At 46.5% G+C, this 14073-nt stretch overlaps 1 protein-coding gene across 1 annotated transcript in view; it reads right to left on the bottom strand.

Moving 5' to 3' along the window:
• Window positions 1-14073, bottom strand: part of LOC146856418 (fidgetin-like) — a 328115-nt gene that overhangs the window by 259747 nt on the left and 54295 nt on the right. The gene's annotated exons all lie outside the window — the stretch shown is intronic.

Here is a 14073-nt window from a genome sequence, read left to right as displayed (position 1 = left end):
AACGAAGGCAGCTTCGAATGAACATAAATAAATGGCAGGTTTTAAGATCCCCGCCAGTGCTTTTAAATGGAAAATAATTCCCCCCCCCCCCCCCTCCCCATGTAATGAGGGCCCCCGGCCCCGCGTCTGCCATATCTCACAGATGTTCATTCACGTTGGCCTGAAAGACGCCCCTCTGAAGGGTTGGGGTGTCCCTGAAGGGATGGGTTCTGCCGCGCCACAGGGGGCTTGTGTTGCGCCCCTACACGCGCGCTGGCCGACAGTAGATTCGTTGAGGTTGCATGTCTCTCCTGGCATCATAAATCAGAAATTTCACTGCATGTGATGACGGTACCTGGGCCAAGAAGGCAAAAACTGCAGCACATCACCAAAAGGCACCTGGCTACAGTGCAGGACACATGCCGCAGACAGCAGAGGAACATACAAAAACATCCAACTTGAAGCATGCAGCAAACTTGCAGCAAACAGTGCACATAGCAGACATGCAGCACGAGATGCAGTCAAAGCCGACTTGCAAAAGATGAAACAGCCAGCAAACCAGTGTCAAGCACACAGCAAGCAGAATTGCAGCATAGAACACACTTAAAGCTTATGCTACATATGGCAGACTTGCAGCACAGGACATCCAGAAAAACACTGGCATAAGACACACATACAGCAGACTTGCTGCTTAAGACACATATAGCACACCTGCTGCTTCAGAGCCGTACACAGCAGATGTGCTGCATTCGAGTGGGACGGGTGTGCCAAGACGTGGGTCCCGTGCTCTCCATGCCACTGGAGTCAAGCTATCCTGGCTGAAGAAGGGTGAATCCCCGACACCGGTCCCAGGATTCTTGTTTCCAGTCCAGGGAGGACCTGGCTTGGCAGTTCAGGCTGGACTGTTCCCATTGGGCACAGGGTCAAGACTAATTTGCATATTTGAACACAAGTTGGTCGCACACTGCTCGTCACACCAGCAAGTTGCCCCAAAGGACTGTGGTGACCTGTTTTAATTACATTTTGGCAGTCCACTCGGCACCCCTTTACATTGTCCTGCTCCCTGCTGACGAGAGGCAACTACCTCGAAACACGTGTCCAGGGATGGCTAAATGCAACACATACTGTTTTCTTTTTACACATCGTGGCATAGGCGTACCCGCCGTCGCCACTACATTCACCACAGTCCTTTGGGGCAACTTGCTGGTGTGACGAGCAGTGTGCGACCAACTTGTGTTCAAATTATTACGGCTCCCGTGAGCTATCGGGCTGACGAGCCCTGGTTCTGCACCTGCGCGCCATGAGAGGTATTTGACCTGTTTTAATTACATTTTGGCAGTCCACTCGGCACCCCTTTACATTGTCCTGCTCCCTGCTGACGAGAGGCAACTACCTCGAAACACGTGTCCAGGGATGGCTAAATGCAACACATACTGTTTTCTTTTTACACATCGTGGCATAGGCGTACCCGCCGTCGCCACTACATTCACCACAGTCCTTTGGGGCAACTTGCTGGTGTGACGAGCAGTGTGCGACCAACTTGTGTTCAAATTATTACGGCTCCCGTGAGCTATCGGGCTGACGAGCCCTGGTTCTGCACCTGCGCGCCATGAGAGGTATTTGACCTGTTTTAATTACATTTTGGCAGTCCACTCGGCACCCCTTTACATTGTCCTGCTCCCTGCTGACGAGAGGCAACTACCTCGAAACACGTGTCCAGGGATGGCTAAATGCAACACATACTGTTTTCTTTTTACACATCGTGGCATAGGCGTAACCGCCGTCGCCACTACATTCACCACAGTCCTTTGGGGCAACTTGCTGGTGTGACGAGCAGTGTGCGACCAACTTGTGTTCAAACTAATTTGCATATGGCTGGGTCCAAACTGGAATGGCATGGTGAGCAAAAACCGATGGATTTAGGCCCAGATCTCTGTCCTGGGGTGAATGCATGACATTGTTTTGCAATCTGTCCATCAATTGTTCTTTTTGCATACGACACATACAGCAGATTTACAACATAGGGTACACGGAACAGATTTGTAGTATAATGCACCCATGCAGCAGACATGCAGCATAGAGACATGTTCAGCGGACATGCAACGTACAGAGGGCCTACAGAAGATCTGCAGTATAAAAGTTCAAACAGCTCTCTAGCAGAATCGCGCCAACATACAGCAGACTTGCATCAGAAGACACACGTGGAACAAGCATGCAGCATAAAACATACAGGCAGTTAACTCGAGAAGAATAATAGACATACTGAAGATTTGCAGCATAAAAGTACATGCAAAGAGCTCGCAAAATAAAACACACAGAAGAACTGCATCAGCAGATATGCACCATGCTTGTACCTTACAGTGGACATACAGGATCTGCCGAATAAAAAGCACATACAAGCAGTGTCATCCAGATATGCAGATGCGTTGCATCATAAAACACATGCAACAGACAAGGAGCATAAAACACACCTGCAGCATACTGGCAGTGTAGCGCACAACTGACACACAAGAGGTACAGTTTAAAACGCACATACAGCAGACTTCCAGCACAAAGCACACATGAAGCAGGCTTGCACCATTAGACACTTACACCATACGTACAGCACGCAATGGACATACAGAACACCGCAGGCTTACAGCATACAGCACACATCAGACTTGCATCATAAGACCCACAGCAGCAAATATGGAGCATAAAACACACATGCAACATACTTGTCATGTGCAATAGACCTAGAACAGATTGTAGTATAAAAACGACAAACAGCAGGCTTGCTGCGTACAACAGACTTACAGCCGACAGGCAGCAGAAGACTCATACACGTGCAAAGTACATACATAAGATTTACAGTATTAAATGCACACACAGCAGTCACAGCACAAAGCACACATACAGTTCAACTGCTGCATACATACATACGCACACACACAACAGACTGTCACTCAACAGCGCACACAGCAGTAAAGCTCTGGGTAAATACACGGTCTGCGTCCGAGGGTCTTTTCAGGGGCAGACTTGGTCTGGTAAGGCGGATCCGGTGGCTGGCGACCCGAGAAGCCTTCGCCCAGAACCTGACCGGCGCTGCGGTAACATCATAGGCCCGGCTCATCTATTATGAGGCATGGGCCCGGGGATGACCCGTCTACGCAGCGCCTGCGCAGTAGGGATGACAGGGACTGACTGTGCAGGCAGGCAGCCCCCAGTCACGCTACAATGGCAGCAAGCAGAGGTGGTTAATGCCGGTGACTATGAAAGCAGGAGACCGCGGGTCTAATCCGGAGCGCGCGCTATACCACACAATATGTCGATGGACGAACAACCAAGCCCAAGATCACACAGCACGCCAGCAGAGAGAGTAGCCTCGATTTCACAAACCCTACACGTGTCAACCAACGCATAACTGGAACTGTCACCAGATGAAGGCTCCTGTAGGCTTCCCTGGAGTCACCCAGAATGCTCTGCCTTCCCTAGCCAGTGCCCTGGCTGCTCTCTGGCACCCAACTCTGTGAAGACAACACAGAAATCTGCATCGCAGCCCCCCTGCAGCCGACCCCATTAATCTCTGTCATGGGGCCGGCCGAAGCTGATCGGGACAAGGGAGCGGAGGGCCCGAGGCCCATTAATCTAACCATCATTACTGGCAAGGGGGCTGCTGACCACTCGGGTGGGGGCGGTGAGGTGTGTCGGGGAGGGGGGGCACAGGGTATGTGGCCCAGCAGCCTTTTGGTGCAGCCAAAATAACCATTGCGTTCAAATGGAATAAAATAAGTGGTCCCATCAAGGACTCAGTGGTACCACTGATTGTGGTCCATCAGGGCGCTAGAGTGTCTGAACATCACCCTGGAAGGTATGAGGTCACAGACGTGGAAACCGCCATGTTCCAGGGACCTCCACATACGCTGTGCCACCCAAGAAGGAAAGTGATGGGTTTAGGCCATTAAATATTTGTCCTTGTTCCTTCTCCAAGGAAAGGGGATCAGGAGGCCAACAGATCAGGTGGAGCTCCCAGGTCCCAATAAGTTAAACAAGCATTGGCATAGCCAATAGGTCTCGCCTTTGGGACCTCATAAGTATTTAGTTATGCAGCACAATATCCTTGGTGCAACATCATCAACCGTTGCATGGCTAAGCACTTATAAGGTCCCAAAGGCGAGACCTATTGGCTCTGCCAATGATATTGCTCCTCCACTCCCTTCATACATTTTTAGGTCTCGCCTGACCCAGCGCATGCGCTGGTCTGGCGAGACTTATTGAGAGGGCTCCAAAAAGTGCTACCAGGCCAGCCTAGAGCTGCAGTGCATGTGCGCGGGCGTGCGCGCCGCGCTTTACCGTGATTACTTTCACTTTCGCAGCCGCTTTGATGTTTGATCGTGATTGCGATCATAGCCAATAGGTCTCGCTTTTGGGACCTTATAAGTATTTAGTTATGCAATTGTTGCATGGGTAAATACTTAGAAGGTCCCTAAGGGGAGACCTATTGGCTATGCCAATGCTTGTTGCTATTGTCACTGGCAGTATGACTTAGTGTCTACTCCACTCCTTGTCCTCCTGCCATGCCACACTAGTCTCAGTCTAGGCCAAGCACACCCACACCCCACCTACAAAGTCTAAAGAAACCATAATGCGATATATCATACAGTATACACCAATTTACGAACATATAAAAAAGATAATTTCCATAATTATATACAATATTTAAACATTCATAGTGGATTAGCTCTGTAAAATCATTTCTATTTAATGTTGTATTTATGCATATATGAAATGCTTTCACCATGCACTGCTCATTACCTCACATATTGCATCACTCATGGCATGTTAAATGACATCCTTAATGACATCACTGATGATATCTCAAATTACATTGCTGATGATACCACCATAGTCATACATCCTACCTTGCAGCCAAGGCCAGGAACGACCTCCCCCTCCACCAAGCCCCCACACTGCCCCAGTTCAGGAAGGATCTCAAGACCTGGCTCTTCGAATGACCCCAGCACTCTACAGAGCTGCCCCCCAGCACCTTGAGACCCTAACGGGTGAGTAGTTGAGCTTTACCAACCCTAATTGATTGATTGATTGCTTGAAACAGGATGTGCCTTAGAGACATATGTGGTTGTGCACGGTGAAAGTTATATAGTTCACAGTGTCCAAATCACTAGCATTTAGAGTGCAAGAATTACTCCATGTCAAACAAGGAAAAAGCTGAGCACACCTGATAAGGTAGTAGGGGTATGCTTCAAGGAAGGTTGTGGCTTAAAGCCAAACCCTGTTCCAAAAACAGTATGAGAGAGGCCAAAGCTTCTGTTGACAATAGATTATCCACTAGACAATGAGTTCTTCCCGAGCAAAAGGGAATCCGTATCCAAAATGAGAATAGTGATTATGCAAAGATAGAGTCCAATCCATGGGTATCAGAAGTGTTCTTCTTTATTATCTCTGTTGTCAGGATCTCCCCTCAGGAGTTTTGCATGGAAAATCGTATTTTACACACAGACCAAAGATGTTTGCAGCCAACACGTGTTTCGTCTGAGGGCAAATGGCCCAAACGACTTCCTCAGGGCTACAAAGCAATAATAAAAACACTGATCAAACAATGGCTTATTGCTAAACACATAAAATCTTAACCCCTTCGCCGCGGCACGAATTTCGCCGTGGCGCTGGGGGGGTTCGGGGTCAGCGCGGTGCCGCCATGCTCGTGACGGAACCACGCCGTCATGAGTCACGGGCGAGCTGTGCTCATGACGGAGTGGTTCCGTCACGACTCCGCCCACTTGCATTGTTCGCCCGCACAGGCGGGGAATCAGTGCCGCGTGGGCGGAGCGGCCGCCAACGGCCGCAGCATGACGGAACCACTCCGTCATGAGCACACGCCGCCCGTGGCTCATGACGGAGTGGTTCCGTCATGAGCAGGCAAGGGTTTAATTAGCAGCAGCACCAAATAGTGAGATGTTTCCGAAAATAATATAAGATGACCCAAAGAAGTAGGGAATAGGGAATTATAAGCCTATGCCCAGTGAAAAACACTATAATCCCTATAGTGTATTTAAATTTGTGATTAGAAGTAGAAAGGAAATTGGTGCATAAAACCTATGTGATAGTGTCATCCGTAGAGGCATAAACAGAATCAAGAGTAGGGAAAAGTGAAAAAATAGAAAGGGGAGTAATACATTAAACCGAGTCACAAACCCACGTTATGCATTTCCTATAGACTCCCAACCACTCATGGGAAGCAAACAAGATAGGATAGGTCTAAATGTAGAGATTAAGAAACCGCTCCAATCTCCCTTATTCGTGTCAAACGAAATATACAGTTTAGTATAAGATTATTCAATCTTCACAAGGAACAGCAAACTGCATCTAAATGGCAAATAGCACTCACCAAAGGAAATGTATATTTAGCTCAGTAGTATGTGATATAAAGATTATCCACTAGGATACCTGGGCACATGCCCATTTTAAATGGGAGCAGCATTTGGGCTTGGCCCCGTTAGTGATGGCTGGGGAGATTTAGATAAAATTACAGCACAGCAAAGCTACACTTTGACATGATGATAGACAGAGCGCCTATAAACGAACTTCTAAGTCTTGCCCATGCCTCAAGTAAGTGTCATTTGTATGCTGTGAATCATCCAATAGGAGCGAAGCACTGAGCTTAAAGGTAATGAATGTAAAATTGACTAAACCTTTATTGAATCAACATTGAGAAAGGCACTAATCGCCGAAACGTGTCTGTTGAATGCAATAAATGATGTATGAAACCCAAGGAGTGCTCTTCTGTCCTTTGTTGGATATTTGGTGGTGAATATACAGATATATATATATATATACACATACATATACACACACATATATATGTATATAATATGTTGCGATTTCTCCTCCAGGAGAGTAATAAATATAAAATTCGAAAAATGTAAACATCATTTACCTATCTCCGCAACCTCTATGACGAGCAGGTCAAGTTACAGCTAAGTGTTGCAAGACCTTCCACTGGTCCTTGGTGTCACAGCCATACTGTGTTCCATTCTCCCCAGCACAGGGTCCACTCTCCCAGACTATGGACTTTTCCGAGCCTGATGCCAACATGAGATGAGGGTGGGACTACACAAAAAAATAGTGTGGACACCTCCTAAAAATAAATGGTGCATGGTGCAACGCCCTTGTGTCTATGGCATGGGGTTTCCGTTGGTCCACTGCCTGCTTCTGCCATAACTGGGGGTAAAAAAAAAAAGCAAAACTGACAGACACAGGGGTAGGAAAAACAAACAAAAAGTTAACATAAAGGTGGAAAAATGAGAGCGGTGGACCAGAATGCATGGCATAGGATGGCCAGTGGAATACAGGAACACAATTTGACTGGAGCAGACTTGCAGAGGAGTGCCACATCCTATTCAAATTGGCAATAATTGTATATCATGCCATGTAACACTATTTTGTTGAAGCAAAATGCGTCTTAACATCATTATTTCTGTTAGATGCATTTCACGTAATTATGCATAATTCTGCGTAATTTTGGGTGTAATTATGCTAGCATAAATTATATGAATTTCGCACCCCTAGTTCATGCCCATTGTGGGGCATTTTAGTGTGTGGATGAATGCCCAGAGAGGTGCTCTTATATTGTCTTGGGGTGCCGAGCCTAGCAATGTGAAGCAGTAGGAGGTGAGAGAGATGCCCAGAAAATATAATTGGAATTAGATGGTGATTTTTGATTTACTATGCAAGTCCCTTCTCAATATTTCATGGCTTCTATTAGGCTAGAGGCAGGGAAAGGGGGAAGGACTCTTCCTAGGTTGTCTGACTTCTAGATAGTCCAGTTGGAGGGTGTGAGGTGCAAGCCGAATGAAACGTAAAGGCTGCTACAGCGCACAAACCTAGGGGGAGGAGCAGTGGGGTGCTGCGCGCATGTAAATCAGAAATAAAGGGGGTAATCAGAGAAGGCCCACAAATCTATTTGGCAACATGCAGAAGGCAGATATGCTGCCAAATAACTGAAATGATGCTTAATGGGTGGAGGTGGAAGTTGGTGACATGAACAGCAGCCATGCCTCTTTTCAAAAGCAGAGAGACTGCCTGTTGATGTGCAAATACATTTCAGGAGTGAGGAATGAAGAGTTGAACAATTAGGCTTGGCAGCCTGAGCAGAAACTGAAAGATTTATAACAGTTCCAGATTCCGCCTACTCCTACAAGTTAGAGGAAGCCAACATTTAGAGCTTAGCATACCCTTAAATATTGAACAGACTGTGTATACCGAATCATGTCTTCTCACTCAAGATGCAAATGTTCCACTGCCATTTTGAACTCATTTAATTAGGTCATGCATATAGCCCTTTTTATTTTCCATCTGGAATTAAGAGAGGTCATAGGAAATGAATGAAATTAAAAGGGATGTACAGCAATATAATTCACAGTTGACACCATGAAAGAAGGTGCAATGTAGTAGGCAAAAATGTATAATATGAAAAAAACCACTTTACGTTTATTGCATCGTTTGCAATGTGTATAGGAGGATACTAGAAGGAATTAGGCAAAGACCTCTGGCTACAGGCATGTTGAAGGGACCAGGTACCAAGTACGTATTTATTTTTTAGCATTGTTGATGTTGAGGTCACAAACGCACATCCGCTGTTTGCTTGATCTTGGATGCTTGGTTAGAAAAAACCTTAGAAAGTGGTGAATGTGTTGGGAGACCCGAGTGACTAATGGGGGATACCCCGCCCACCTCAAGAGGGCTCAAATTCAAACTCCCTCCAGTCAGATAGACAGGCAGGCAGGGAGCGAGAAGGAAGTGAAAGACACGGACAGCAGAAAATAAGCAAATGCAGACAGATTGATGGTTGTAGCATTTCATAACAAGCACGCGTGTCTGCCATTGAAACTGAAAGCTAAATGAAGCGCGCAAGGAGAGAAGTGTGAGAGGAGACGCCAGAGAGGAGAAGCCATGCGCGTGCACATCGCCTGTCCGTGCGCGCACATGGTTTGTCTCCCTTCGCTAGCAAAACCGACAACAATAGTCTCGCCAAGGCGAAAGCAGCGCATGCGCTGCGTTCGCTAGGCGAGACCTAAAAATGATACTACGCCTGTTAAACTGCTGTGTCGATTTGATGCCCCCGGTATGATCGCACGGAGGGACAGGTGGGCGGATTCAGATGTTGCTTGACTGTAGCAGACTATAGCATTGAGGTTGAAAAATGGAACCTGAGGATCCTACGGATAAAGTGAGAAACTGGTCAAGATGGGAAGATGGCATTAGTAGATGGGTCTCTTGGTGCCACTGTGCGCTAAATAACCACTCCTAGGCACAGAAGTAGCACTAAAATAAATAGGGTCAGTGCTTCCACTGAGTGCAATGGTGTTGAGGACCATTGCGTGTCTGGTCCGTTTGTGCTTCAAGATTCTAAACAATATAGTGGGCCACCGATTACGCAAATATCCAGACGCTGGAGAAGCAAAAATGCAAAAAGAACAGATGATGGACAGAATGCTGAACAAATCAAACATTCACCCCCAGTCAGAGATCTGGGTTTAATCCATTGTTTTTTTGTTCGCCATCCCATTCCAGTTTAGACCCAGCCATATGCAAATCAGTCTTGACCCTGCTCCCCATGGGACCAGTCCAGCCCGAACTGGCAAAAGTGAAACTGTACAACAGGGGTTGTTCGTCCCAAAATGGACCCATGTATGTGGGGCAGGGATTACAGATCTTGAAAGAAAGGAACAGATTAGCCATCTACATACAACAGACCACAAACAGCCCAGCCTCTTACTGCCTAAAGAGTTATTAGGTATCATTGCTCTTTGCTGAGGATGTTAATTAAGCATCATTTCCATCTGTTCATTGCATTAACAGCTATTAGTGCCCTTTTCGAAGTACACTAACCACCGCTAATTGTCTAATTTATTAATTATGAGCTAAAAGTGCATAATGTTGATAAAGGGTGGTTAACGACTGTTGACGTCTAACAAGAGTGCTGTTAGCATCTTCTTCCCTAACTTCACAGGCAGACCCATCCTCTGCTCCCCTTGTATACCTCAGATGCCTGTTTTCCACTCTTACGGACAGCAGAATACAGAGGTACAACTAAAGGTAACACCAATGCTTTGATTGGCCTTTCCCGTGTTGGCTTCCATTCATACTGCTGATAGGGGTTCTTATCCAACTCAATGGTCTTTATATTGTTGCCCTGTGATGCAGCCAAAGGAATTCCAACCCTTCCAAACTTGAAGCCTGTGACCCAAAAGAGGCGCTTAACCCACTGAACTGATCTGTTAAATTCTGCCTCTGGAATCAGCACTGCAAAGATAGATTGCTGTGCTTCGAGCACTATGTGACCAACAACGTGAGGGTTGCGGAAGATTGGTCACACAGGCTTTATGGTGGGGTGAGCACCGGGCAAAGCATAAGAAAATCACAGGGTTCTCCCAGTGGTACGTACTTGCATTCAGAGACCTTTGTGCAAGAGTTGGTTCTGTATTTGCAACACTGTTTTTAGTCATATGCTTGATAAACAGTTATAACTCTCACAACACAAGTCCTGCCTCGTTCGAAGAAGAATTAAAAAGTGATGGAGTGTTTGAGAGAACCTCTAGCAATTACACGGGGCTGCCCAGTTCGTTGTTTTTTTTACCACCATGCCAACTCAGATTAAACCCAGTCATATAAAAATCAGCCTGGTTCCTGCTCCAAGAGTACAGTGCAGACCGAACTGCCAAGCCAGGTCCTCTCTGAACCAGAACACAAGCAAACCAAAACAGATTTCGGCCTAATCGGGCTACTGGACCCAAGCTCCATTTCACAGATGAGACTCGAGTAGGTCAAAACTGTTCTTGTGTTGCTTTTGTTCCATCGGAAGAGGACTTTGCCTGGCAGTTCCGGCTAGACTGTACCTAAGGGAGTAGGATTAAGACTGAGTTGCATAAGCGCAGAATTGACAGTGGGCAAACAACGGTCTGGACTGAGGCCCTAGTGATTGCCAGTGGCTGAAATTAATTCAAGAATTCCTTCAATCACGTTGGGAGATACATTAAGTCTGATGGGTATGCCCTGATGTAGGTCTCATGCCCAGTGTTGCATACAGCTCAAGCTATACCTCAGTGTTTAATTTGTAAAAGAATAAGTCACACAGTCCACAGTTTTGACAGCGGCCTATGCTATTGAAAAGCGAGTTGCCAAACACCATGGATGTGTAGTCTGGAATTCACACTGTTCCTCTTTATTCTACTCCAGACTCCCCATGCCTCTTTATCTCACCCTTGCAGGTTTTTTTCACACCTGCTTGCTCCTTTTGGTGCTGTTCTTAGTCTTTCTCTTCCTGCTTTTTTCACCCCTTTTAGATTTTTCTCTTTCTTGCACTTGGTCAAAGTCTGATGAGTTAAAATAAGTGTCAGTGCCTGATAAACCACTTGCTCAAATTAAGCACTGATGAGACCTAAGTAGGTCCGAATCAGGTTGAGTTTGGTTGTGTTCCCATCTGGAGGGGCCTTGCCTGGGTGTTTAAAGGTTAATTCAAGCCTTCCTTCCATCACCTTGTTGTTTTTGCACTAGATGCCTGAAGGGCGACAGGTACAGTGGCGTAACGAAAGTTGAGGGGGTCCCCCTGCCACGTACACGGAGGGCCCCCCACTCCGGATCTGATCCGAGCTCTTGGGCCAGAGTATTGTGCTGTGGGGGCCCCCCTGCAGCTTGGGCACCCCCGCACCGCGGAGGCTGTGGGGGGCTGTGTTACGCCCCTGGACAGGTATGCCCATAATTAGGCTTTATACTCATTGTTCCGTACTCAAGCCATGCTTCACTGATGAGCAGGACCAAGACTGGTTTGCATAAGGTGGGTCTCTGTCTAGAATGGCAAAGTTGATGAAAAACAATGATCTAGAATGCCTGAGATTATTTCCGGCATTTCTTAAATCTCCTTGATTGTGTTAAAAATTGAAGTAACAACATTAAACATTGCAGCCTTCAGGAGAGCTTGCAGAGCTAATTTGGCCACAATGAATGTTTATTTAATGATTCAAGGAGCAAGTCTTACTCAGCAAACACAGAAATGGACTCTTTCAGAGATCACAAGAAGCACTGCAAGGGAATTTTGACACTGGTTTGGATGGGAAACAGCCATTACAACGCGGCTGTTTCCCAGCATGTTATTACATCATCGCATGCGTGGAAACACATGCGATGTAACAATCCGTAGCCATTACTACGCATTCCATTACATCGCATGTGCTTTTACAACACATGCAATGTAATGGCAATGGACATCGTTGTGAGGAAACTGAGGCTATTCCGTTTCCTCACAACGACGTGCACCATGCAACGCCCCTCTGACGCAGGAACCAGGTGAGAGCGACCACGAGGAATGAGAGGTAAGGGGGATTGGGGTGGGGATTATTTTTTTAGGGTTTAGGGTAGTGTCGGGGAAGTGTTGTAATGTTTGTGTAGTGTAGGGTTGTGTTTTAGGATTTAGTGTAGTGTCTGGGGGCCGTGCAGGGTAGTTTGAGTGTAGGGACCGGACTGGGGAAGGGGGAGGGTCCTGCTGAGGGTAGTGTTTTAGGCTTCAGGGTAGGGCTGTGGTGTTTGTGGAGAGTACGGCTGTGTTTTAGGATTTAGGGTAGTGCCGGGGGGTGTGCAGGGTAGTGTTTGAGGGTAGGGACCGGACTGGGGGAAGGGGGAGGGTCGTGCTGGGGGTAGGGTTTTAGGGATTAGGGTAGTGTTGTAGTGTTTGTGTAGTGTAGGGTTTAGGGTAGTGTTGTGGTGTTTGTGTAGTGTAGGGTTTAGGGGAGGGTAGAGTACTTGCCTTGCAAACTTTTACCATGATTATACCTTTACCACGCATGCCTTTGCGTTGTAATGGCATGCGTGGTAAAAGCACAGTCATGGTAAAATTTAGCGATGTAATGGCATGTCTTTGTCATTGACATCGCGCAGTAATATCCGCGTTGTAATGGCACGGGTGGTATTAGTATGCGATGTAATGAGACATATTCGCTTGGATAGCCTTAGGAAGATGCTGAAATATGTCCTGCCATGACACTACTCAGCACTCAATATGGAGTTCAGGGATATCAAACCAGGGTTAAGGGCACTCAAATTCGGGCTAAGTTCCAACAAACTGGGCAACTAAATAGGGGGGTGAGGGCAAGAAAACAAAAGTAGCCGGGTGCCACCAAACAAGGCTCTGGGGCACTCTAGGTACTGTACATTAGCACCACGTTGTGGCAAGGCAGCAGTGAGGCACGAAAAGCCTGAATTGAACAGAGGAACAAGTTAAAAAGGAGAGACGGACATCATGTATAAACGAAGGGACACAGTAAGTAGAGACAGAGCCCGTGATGGATTTAAGGAATGGCAGCGAAGTAAATGAAATGGGCTACAGAAAGACAGGGTGAGAAGATTAAGAGAGTCGGAGCTAAAAGAGTCGGAGCTAAAAGAGTCAGAGCTAAAAGTAAAATGAGGAAACAGAAGGGAACGAGAAACAGAATCTGGAACAAGAGGAAGACAGAGCGTTTGATGGCTGAAGGGACAGGGTGGGCAGAAGAGAGAGAGAGCATGTGGTGAATGGATTGTCAGGTGATGGAGTTGCAAAGATTTAATATTGTTATTATATAGTAAATCTATTGAGCGCCACTTACCCCCAGCAGCTGGCCTATAGACATGTGTGATAGACGTGCTGTAAGAATGAACACAAGAGTACCCGACATGAGCTGATTAATATAGAGGAAGACCAGATAGCCATAGGAGGGCAGTGCATGGAGGAGCAGCTTCCTTGGGCTTCTGAAAACACTCATTATGTAGAGGGTTGTATGTAAGAGTATGGTGTGCATAAATGGCTCTTGACAGAAATACTGTGTTCTGAATATTGTTTAGAAAGATATACTCGCAATGGGTTTATATTTCCATTCTGAATTTCAGTGGGGCAATATTTCTGTAGACAATATTTACGACATGATATTAATTTCCGACATTTTTCTAACAACAATATTCTGGCACTACTCCATGTGAAGGATGCTATAAGCTTACAGCTCTTACTGACACATGATAACCAAGGCTGCATGCTACTATTTCTTTAGTTGGCCCAAACTGCCCCTTTAG

Source organism: Triturus cristatus, chromosome 4_1 (genome assembly GCF_964204655.1).
Source record: "Triturus cristatus chromosome 4_1, aTriCri1.1, whole genome shotgun sequence".
NCBI classification, from domain to species: Eukaryota; Metazoa; Chordata; class Amphibia; order Caudata; family Salamandridae; genus Triturus; species Triturus cristatus.
Note: the sequence above shows the minus strand (reverse complement) of the source record. Positions and strands in the feature narration are given on the sequence as shown.